At 36.1% G+C, this 9,382-nt stretch overlaps 1 long non-coding RNA gene across 1 annotated transcript; it reads right to left on the reverse strand.

Annotated features, from left to right (window-relative positions):
• Positions 1–1,336: 1,336 nt before the first annotated feature.
• Positions 1,337–8,918, reverse strand: LOC125370978. The gene is made up of 3 exons (XR_007217107.1): positions 8,794–8,918; positions 8,543–8,636; positions 1,337–1,846 (listed from the first exon to the last, which is right to left on the reverse strand). It is a non-coding gene; the product is annotated as an uncharacterized LOC125370978 (long non-coding RNA).
• Between the last annotated feature and the right edge of the window lie 464 nt (positions 8,919–9,382).

Below are 9,382 nucleotides of genomic sequence, written 5' to 3' on the forward strand. Positions count from 1 at the left end.
TACCATGCTGCTATGTAGTGTGTGCAATCTGGTACAAGCATGATAATTCTGAGAATTATCTAGATGATTATTACAAGGTAAATACTTATTTAAAAACATATAGCCACCTGTGCTACCTCCTGCTCCAGTTCAACCAAAACAGAGAGGCAGATATGTTATAAAGAGGAGATTAGAAGAAGATGAGATGACAGCTCTACCATAAAAAAAAGGCAAAGTAAGCAAAAAATGGTCAGTGATGACTTGCACCATTTGTGGAGCTAAAGGCCACAATAAGAGATACCATAATCATGGCAAATCTAGATCAGAACAGCCTAGGAGGAAAAAATTACAAGTAAGAGCAATTTCAATTCAAGCTTCTATACATTAAGTTTCTTTAAAACACCTTAAACAATATTATTTATGTGTTTTACTAGGTAAGAAGAAGAGCAAACCAGACAGACAGTAGCTGCAACCAAGAAGTTCCTCATGATGAGATTGACCAACTCCATAATGACCAACTCCTTATTAACCAACTCCCATATGCTCAATCCTTAGAAAATGATCCAATTGGGACTACACAGGTAATAAGTTCATGTTATATGTATATTTTTAATAACTAAATGTATTTGTAATAACCTAATGTACATTTACTTTAACTTATGCAAGTGCAAAAAATGTAACTCCTTCACTATCAAGCCAAACTGAGTTTAACATACCTGGTCATCTAGTAGATCTAGATGACTTTAATCTTCATTGGACAAATCTGTCCCAAACTGTTGCAGGAACATAAAGACCTCATCAAAATACTAGAAGCATCAATGAGTTGCTAAGTGATATTCCAACTCAATCAAGTGGCCTAAATGAAGACTCGTAATAGAGTAATATGAAGACAGTTAAGAAGAAGGGCAAGGGCAAGACAGTAAAGAACTAGGGCAACAAGCCATTTATGCCTCCTAGATCTGCATCTCTTTCCACAACGTCAAAGAAAGCTTCTGGATCTAATCCTACTCCAAATGAAAGTTTGGGAAAGGGGAAAGATAAGGTGCAAGCAACAACTTAGAAGGCTATGAGGAAAGGAAATGTTGAGACTACAACCTCAAACAAGAAGAAGCCTTAGATGCCTGCAGGTCTTGGAGACAACAACAATCCTTAGCTTGGCCTTATGATTGTTTAATACATTAGGAACTTGTTTATGTGTAGGAACTTTTTTTGTTGCTTTTAGGACTAAAGATGCTTTTGTGGTCCTGTAGGACAAATTTCACATGCTTGTTTATTGTACTCAGTGTAAACACTGTATTTTGATCAGTACCATAAAATCATTTAATTATATTGTCATGTTCTTGTATCCCACACTTAATACAAGTTGCTATTTTGTAATTTCTTAAAGTGCAATACTTAATACTTTTGCAACACCACCACTTAAGCATTTGTATTTTAAGAATTATTTACATATATAAATAGAAATAAATGTTTCTTTTATTAATTTAATAGCAGGTTCTACAATAAGAAATCATTGTAGTTCTACACTACAACTGTGAAAGACGTCCTACAAAACAAACTACTAACACTAACAAAAGGTCCTACAAAACAAAATACCAACACCAATACTAACAATTCAAATCATATACACAAACAGCTTACAAAAAAGAAATACTAACTGCAACAAACAATCCAATCTCTCCTATCTTTAACTTTTGCTAACTCATCTGTCGTTGTCTCCAGTTGAGGCTTTCAGTTTAATGAAAGTATCCTTCTTCAGTTACTTTAACTGAACCGTACTAACTTTAACTCTAGAACAAACAATCCAAGTTTTTCTAAGCTTGAATTCAGTCAGCTCAACTCTACTAATTCAGTCACAACTCCAAGCCTATAACCACAAAACCAAAGATTCATCACACATTCAGAACAGAAGAAAACACAAATTGATAGAAAACTCAAAACAACAGAAGAACATCCTTTGCAAGTTACCAAAAACCAAACAAAACTATCAACATGTAATATACAGAACGAAAGAACAAAATACAAGTTACCAGTACTTTAAGCGAAGCTAAACTGCCACACTTAGTTAAGGCTTCTGTCGAAGCTAAGCATGTGGAGAATCCATGGAAAAAGCTTATGTGGTAACGAACGATCGAGAACGAACTAGACCTAGGATATATTTTCAGTTACTCGAACAAAGACGAGGTGAGAATGGGAGATTGCTCTCACAGTGGAGGTAACAGTGCAGCGACGGGGTTGAATTACGGGGAATAGGAGTTATGGAGAATAGAAGAGAGGGTAGAAAAAGGGGGAATAGAATTAGAGTTGAATTAGGGGAAAACATGGGAAAAATTAGGGGAAATGGGATTTAATTTGGGGATATTATTGTGTCAGATTTCATTAATTGACGTGGCATACGCCGAGGAGGAGAAACAACCAGAATATACCTACTCAGCATGCTATGTCACCACCGGTTGTCGAAAATTGGATATTTGGACTAAATTGATATACTTTTCTGTACATTTAGTACCATATTGATTCAAAGTAAAGTCTTGGTATCAAATTAATATATAGTGCTAAGGATTGGTACCAGTTGGGCAATTTACCCCCTTATTTTCCAAACGATCCATTCCATGTTGACAATTGCCGAACACTAGAAGTTGCTAGGTTGAGAACTGAATTGATGTTTCATGGCGTTAGAACCAAATCAACAAGTGAAACCGAAAGTGTTTAAGATTTTTTTAATAAAGAGGACACTGTATGCCATATAGCTACTACAAATTGGCATCAAACCAGCTGGTGCTCGTAGGGTTCAGCTGTTGCTCCATAAAGATAGCAACAGGATGCCATAACGAGGACTTCTTTTATAAGCACATCCTTGGTTGGAAGATAACCCATTAGTGCCCGCCAATATATCATAGATCTTGAGGGAGGCAAAAAATCTTTTCAAACAAATCGACTCTAATTACAACGTCCATGATGAGGAACAAAAGAAGCATAGAGCTTCTCGTCTATAAAAGAGCCATTTATAGAATTAGTCTAAAGACAAACATCCTTCGATTCAAAACCACCATTTACCTCTCAGATCTGATCTTGTAAAGTTGAACTGAGAGGAGGAAGATGCCAACTATCATTAATTAAAAAAAAAAAAAACCTCAACAACTTTATTAGTTAACTGTAAACGCTCCACCATAGGGATTTGCAATTGATCCACAATAGATGGATATATCCAGTGATTTTTCCAAAAATTAAGGTTAAAAGTGGTACCAATAAACCAATGAGAATTAGAACGCATCATATGATAGATAGCCTTGATCGAGGTTCAAATTGAGGACTTAAATAACGAAGGCTTAGGGAGACCTGAAGAGCTCATAAAAAGAGCTTGCAACACATCAAGAAGAAAAACTATTTTTAAAAATTAGATTACAAGTAATTTTGCCCAACATTACTAAATTAAGGGAATTCAAGTGCTTAATACCCAAACCGTATTGAAAATCACCACCTTCCTCTCTGTCTCTAAAGTTCTAGAGAGTTCTCTCTAGAATTGTCTAAAAAAAAGGAACTGACCTAGTAAAAGTCGGCAATGTACCGATTTTATACCGATTTGTACTAAAATTTTATAGTAAGTTTTCTTATGCAATTAAGTCCTCTCCTCCCTTTATTCTACAAGTGCTTCAAGAGCAAGCGATCAGGGATCGTATTACGTCGAGGCACTGCTAGTTTGCAGTCTAGGACTGTAAAGCTTGTTGGTATGGGACCAAGTTTACTTGACTAATTAGAGAAAATTAATCAAATCATAGTGGCGGATATTCCAATTCAGTGAGTAGCCTTAAAAAACTTAATTCTAATAATTATAGTACTTGGAGTACTAGAATGCAATTTTATTTAGTTGGTTAAGATTTATAGGAGATTGATGGAGGAAGTGAGACAACACCCCCAATAAAGTTAAGATGACCTTAAAAGAGGGAAAGTCAAGGTCGGTAAAGCTATGTATGCTCTGTCGGTACCTGTGAAGGATGATTTATTATAGCGCATCAGGGATGCAAAAACACCCAAGGAGGCATGGGACACTCTTACCGAATTATTCGCTCGGACGAATGATACCAAGCTACAACAACTCGAGAATGAGCTATTATCAATCTCGCAGCATAAAATGACAGTGAGTGAATACTTTACTAAAGTTAAAACTTTATGTCAAGAAATTTCAAAATTAGATCGTCAAACTCAAATTACATAGACAAGAATGAGGAGGATTATAATTTACGAGTTACGTCCCGAGTTTAATGCACTCGTCACAGCAACTCGTGGATGGTCTAAGGAGCCGTCTTTAAATGAGTTAGAAAATATATTAGCAAATCAAGAAGCTTTAAATAAACAAATGTCTAAAGTAACAGTCAAGAAATAGGAGAAAGCCTCCTCAGCAATAAAATGGGTAAGGCTCTTTATACTACAAGATCAAGTGGAGAAAAAATAAAGCAGGAAGGATGGCAAAAACGTCATCAAGGAAGGAGTTGTCAACAAAGGAGAGCTCACCCAACCATCAGTCAGAAGACAAAACTAGCCATCAAAAGAATAGTTAGTGCTATAATTGTGGCATGCAAGGTCACTATACTCAAGATTGTCGATTTAAAAGAGCAAAAAGGAATGCTGCAACATGCACTCAACCTCAAGTTGAAAATGAAGATGAATGGGATTTTCAAGCTTCATGTGCCATTTTTTAGAACTAGTAACTGTCAACTCTGATGAGTTTACACCCTCCATCATGACTAAGCTAAAAGAGGAGCAAGTGCTTGTCATGGTGAGTGCTAGATCTATCAATTATAATGATGATTGGATAATAGACTTTGGGTGCTCTAATCACATGACATGAGATAAAGAAAATTTATCAAGCATGACAGAGTATGAAGGGGGACGAGTTATTATCGCTGCAAATAACTCAAGGTTACCTATCACTCATATTGGCAAGATGACAGTAGTGCCCATATATAATTCCAGGCAAGTACCATTGGAAAATGTATTTCATGTACTTGGAATAAAGAAGAACTTAATATCAGTATCACAACTCACATCCTTGGGGAACTATGTGGTGTTCCGGCCAAAAGATGTGAAAGTATATCAAAGTCTAAAGCCAACAAGTATGCCACTTATAGAGGGGCGAAAGCTAGAGTCTATCTATATGATGTCAGCACGCAGATAAGACCAAAAGGAGTAAGACAGCTGATTTATGGCATGCACAGCTAGGACACTGAACTATCACAAGTTGAAAAAAATGATGGATAAGTACATACTCAAGGAACTTTCTCGACTAGATGTTCAAAAGGATTCAATATCTGCTAGATGTCAGTATAGGAAAGCACACCAGTTACCTTATGATGATTCTAAGTATAGAGCTAAAGAGCCTCTAGAGCTGGTTCATTCAGACGTGTTTGGACTTGTGAAACAACCATCTATCAGTGGTTTTCAATATATGATAACCTTCAACGACAAATTCTCAAGATACGTATAGTTATACTTTATAAAGGAAAAATCAAAAGCCTTAAGCAAGGTTAAGGAGTTCAAGGAGACAGCTGAAAAAGAAGTTGGTCAGAGAATTTTGTGTCTACGTACCAACAATGGAGGTGAATATACTTCATATGAATTCTCGAAGTACCTACAAGATTGTAAGCTATAGTGACAATTGATGTGGCCTAACACTCCACAATAAAATGGAGTAGCGGAAAGAAAGAATATGCACCTTATAGAGATATGCAGAAGTATGCTCCATGCGAAGAACGTTCCATCTTGGTTTTGGACAAAGTGCATGAAGACAGTTGTGCACATGATCAATAGGTTACCATAGACACCGCTTGGATCGATTTCACCTTTTGAGAAGTTGTGGAACATAAGACCCACTGTAAGTCACTTTCAAGTTTTTAGTTGCATATGTTATGTTTTCGTACCTAGTCATTTACGTAATTCAATAAGGAAGCAATAAAAGGAATTTTGTGGGTTATGATAATCAAAGAAAAGGGTGGAAGTGTTGTGACCCTACAAGAGGAAGATGTCATACTTCAAGAAGTGTGATATTCGATGAAGTGTCATCCTAGTGGTCTCCTCAAGTAGTGGTTTTATCAGACTCAAAAGAAATTAAGGAGAAAATACAAGAAAGATTTGAATAAGAGGAAGCAGTCGAAGGAAGCACTCCGGAGGTAGAATCAAAAATAGAAATAGCCGGTGATAAGTCACCTGAAAAGGCCAAGTCTCCATGGCATACGGGAGTGCATCAAATACCAGAAGAAGCAAAACTAAGTCAATTTGAAGAAATTCAAGATGTTGAAAGTACAAAAGAAATTGGACCATAGTTAAGAAGGACAAAAAGGCAACATAAACCAAATCCTAAGTATGCCAATGCAGCACTTGTTGAGGATGGCAAAGCAAAAGAGCTAGCAACATACGAGGAAGCATTCTCAAGCAAAGAGTGGAAAAAGGCTATAGAAGAGGAAATAGAAGCTTTGAAGCATATTGAGACTTGGAAATTAGTTTCAAAGCCCATGAAATGAAGTCGATATCCTGTAAATGGGTATATAAAGTAAAGAGTCGTCCTCACGGATCAATTGAGAGATATAAAGCTCGGTTGGTGGCTCAAGGATTCTCACGGATATATGGGTTGGACTATGATGAGACATTTAGTCTAGTAGTAAACATTAGAATAGTACCTGTTCTATTGGCCTTAGCTGCTTGCGGGGATTGGAAACTCTGGCAAATGGATGTAAAGAATGCATTTATGCACGGAGAATCGAATTAAGAAATATTCATGGAGCAACCTCAAGGGTTTGAGAGCAAGGCTCATCCAAGCTATGTATGCAAGCTAAAGAAGGCACTCTATGGATTAAAGCAAGCACCAAGAGCTTGGTACGGGAAGATAGTAGAGTCTCTGATTTAAAATGATTATATAATGGCACCAGCAAACTCCAATTTGTTTATAAGAGCTCAAAGGTGGTAAGTTGGCTATAATACTAATCTATGTAGATGACCTTATCATTACAGGAGACGACGGGATGGAGATATGTCAAATTAAAGCCAATTTATCAGTATGCTTTCAAATAAAATCCTTAGGAGGGTTAAAGTATTTTCTTAGTCTTGAAGTGGAGCAAACCTAGGCTGGACCCTTTTTGTGCCAACAAAAGTATACTAAAGATCTTCTCGAGAAGTATGGGATGCTAGAATGCAAGACTATTTTCAATTCTAGTGGAGGTACATACAAAGTTATCCTCAATCGAGAGAAAGGATTTGGAGGATGCTATAATGTATAGGCAGCTAGTTGGCAGTCTTATCTACCTCACTCTTAAAAGACTATATATATCATATGTGGTAAGTATAATGAGCTGATTTATGCAAAAGCCGAAAAAGCCTCATCTAGAAGCTGTAAGGAGAATTTTGCAATATGCCCGAGGTACTATTGATTATGGTATACTATACAAAAAGGAAGGAGACAGTAAGGTAGTCGGGTGCTGCAATGTGGACTATGCTGGAGATTGCGATACAAGGCGTTCAACGACAAGATATGTGTTTTGCCTTAGATCGGGGCCTGTTTCTTGGTGCAGTAAAAGACAACCTACAATATCATTGTCAATCAAGTCAAGAGTGTACATGGATGATGCAGCTTTTGAGGGATCTTCATCAAACTATTAATTACTCGGTGCAATTGCATTGTGATAATTAGTCAGCTATTCACCTGACTGAAAACTTCACACAAGAACCAAAAGTGTGGAAGATACATTATCACTTTGTACGAGAAAAAGTCTTGCATGGAGAAATAGAGATGAAGTATATCAAGGCTGAAGATCAAATAGCATATATATTTACTAAAGGAATGCAATGGTGCAAAAATTTGAAGACTTCATACAACTTGGTATGGTGAGTACGCATATATTAAAAGAGAGTACTCGGTGAGGGCGAGTATTGAAAATCACTACCTCCCTCTCTCTCTAAAGTTCTAGAGAATTCACTCTAGAATTGTTTAAAAAAAAGAACCGACCTAATAAAAATTGGCAATATAACAACTTTACGCAGGTATAAAAGGAGCTAGGCTCCTTGTGTGTGTGTGCAAGCAATAAGTTTGAAGAAAAATGAATTCAAGTGAGGTGTGCTCCTAAGTGAATGATTACATAATAAATTGTAGTGTCCTAAATGAGTGATGTAGTGTAGCACAAAATTTGTACTAAAATCTTATAGTAAGTTTTTTGTGCAATTAAGTACTCATCTCCTCCCTTTATTCTACAAACCGCCCATCTTTACTGACAAACAACAAATCTTCCATGGCACCATAACTTTCTTAAAGTAATTGAACCTGTTCACAAAGAAATTGCAAATACGTTTTTCCATAGAAATTAGCAAGCTCCTTGGCCATTTATAAACAGTAAATGAGTGTAAAAATGAGCTCATGATAACATACTAAATTAGCGCAAGTCAACGAACAAATGATAAAGATAAGCCATGCCATTTTGAGAATTTATTGACAATTTTACCAACAAGAGGTTCAACCATTTTGCTATTAGTGCTCCTTGAAAAAGAGGAACCCCTAAATAAAAGGAAGGAATTTTACCTCGATACATGTTGGAAATATCCTTTAATGTAGTAGCTCGTCTTGGAGTGACAACTTTCCCCCAAAAAGAAAACTTTGAATTGGCCCAATTCACCTGTTGCCCAGACATAGCACCATACTGTGTCAAAAGATAAAATTGATTGCTTGCATAATCTTAGAAGTAGCCGTACAAAACAAAAGGATGTCATCAACATAAAGCAAATGAGATGGAAAGTTAATGCTAGAAGACTGATGGATAGGAAGAAGCAAACCCTCTGATACTTTCTTAGCAATCCATCTACTAAGAAAGTCTTCTCCGAATGCAAAAGAGAAAAGGGGACAGAGGGTCCCCTGATGCACTCCTCTAGAGCGGGAGAAATAGCCTTTAGGCTCAACATTAACCATGATACAAAGTCTCAAAAACAAAAAATGGACAATATCCAATCCCTAAGCTGTAAAGAAATTCCAAATGTTAATTCATTGTTTCAAATATGCCTTCCGAATGTCAACTTTAGGAGCCATATTACCCCCAAAACAGTACTTAACAAGGATGTCATGTTGGAGAAAAATAGAGTTGACCAAATTCACATTCCACTACAACTAGGAGCTTTAGGAGAGTGTATTTAATTAAGACTTTTAAAAAAATTTAAATAAATTACTTTTAAAGAGTTCTTGAATTTTTAATGATTTTTACAGAGTTCATTATTTTATGAATGATTTTCACAGACTTTACTTAAAAATATTTTTAGACAATGATAGACTTTTATTAATTTTAAAGAATACTATTATCTATTATTTAATTATTTAAAAATAAATTTAATCATTTTGCTTTCCTTTCTTTTGTGTTTACTTTAAACATTA

The sequence above is a fragment of the Ricinus communis genome, chromosome 8 (genome assembly GCF_019578655.1).
Source record: "Ricinus communis isolate WT05 ecotype wild-type chromosome 8, ASM1957865v1, whole genome shotgun sequence".
In the NCBI taxonomy this organism is placed as follows: domain Eukaryota; kingdom Viridiplantae; phylum Streptophyta; class Magnoliopsida; order Malpighiales; family Euphorbiaceae; genus Ricinus; species Ricinus communis.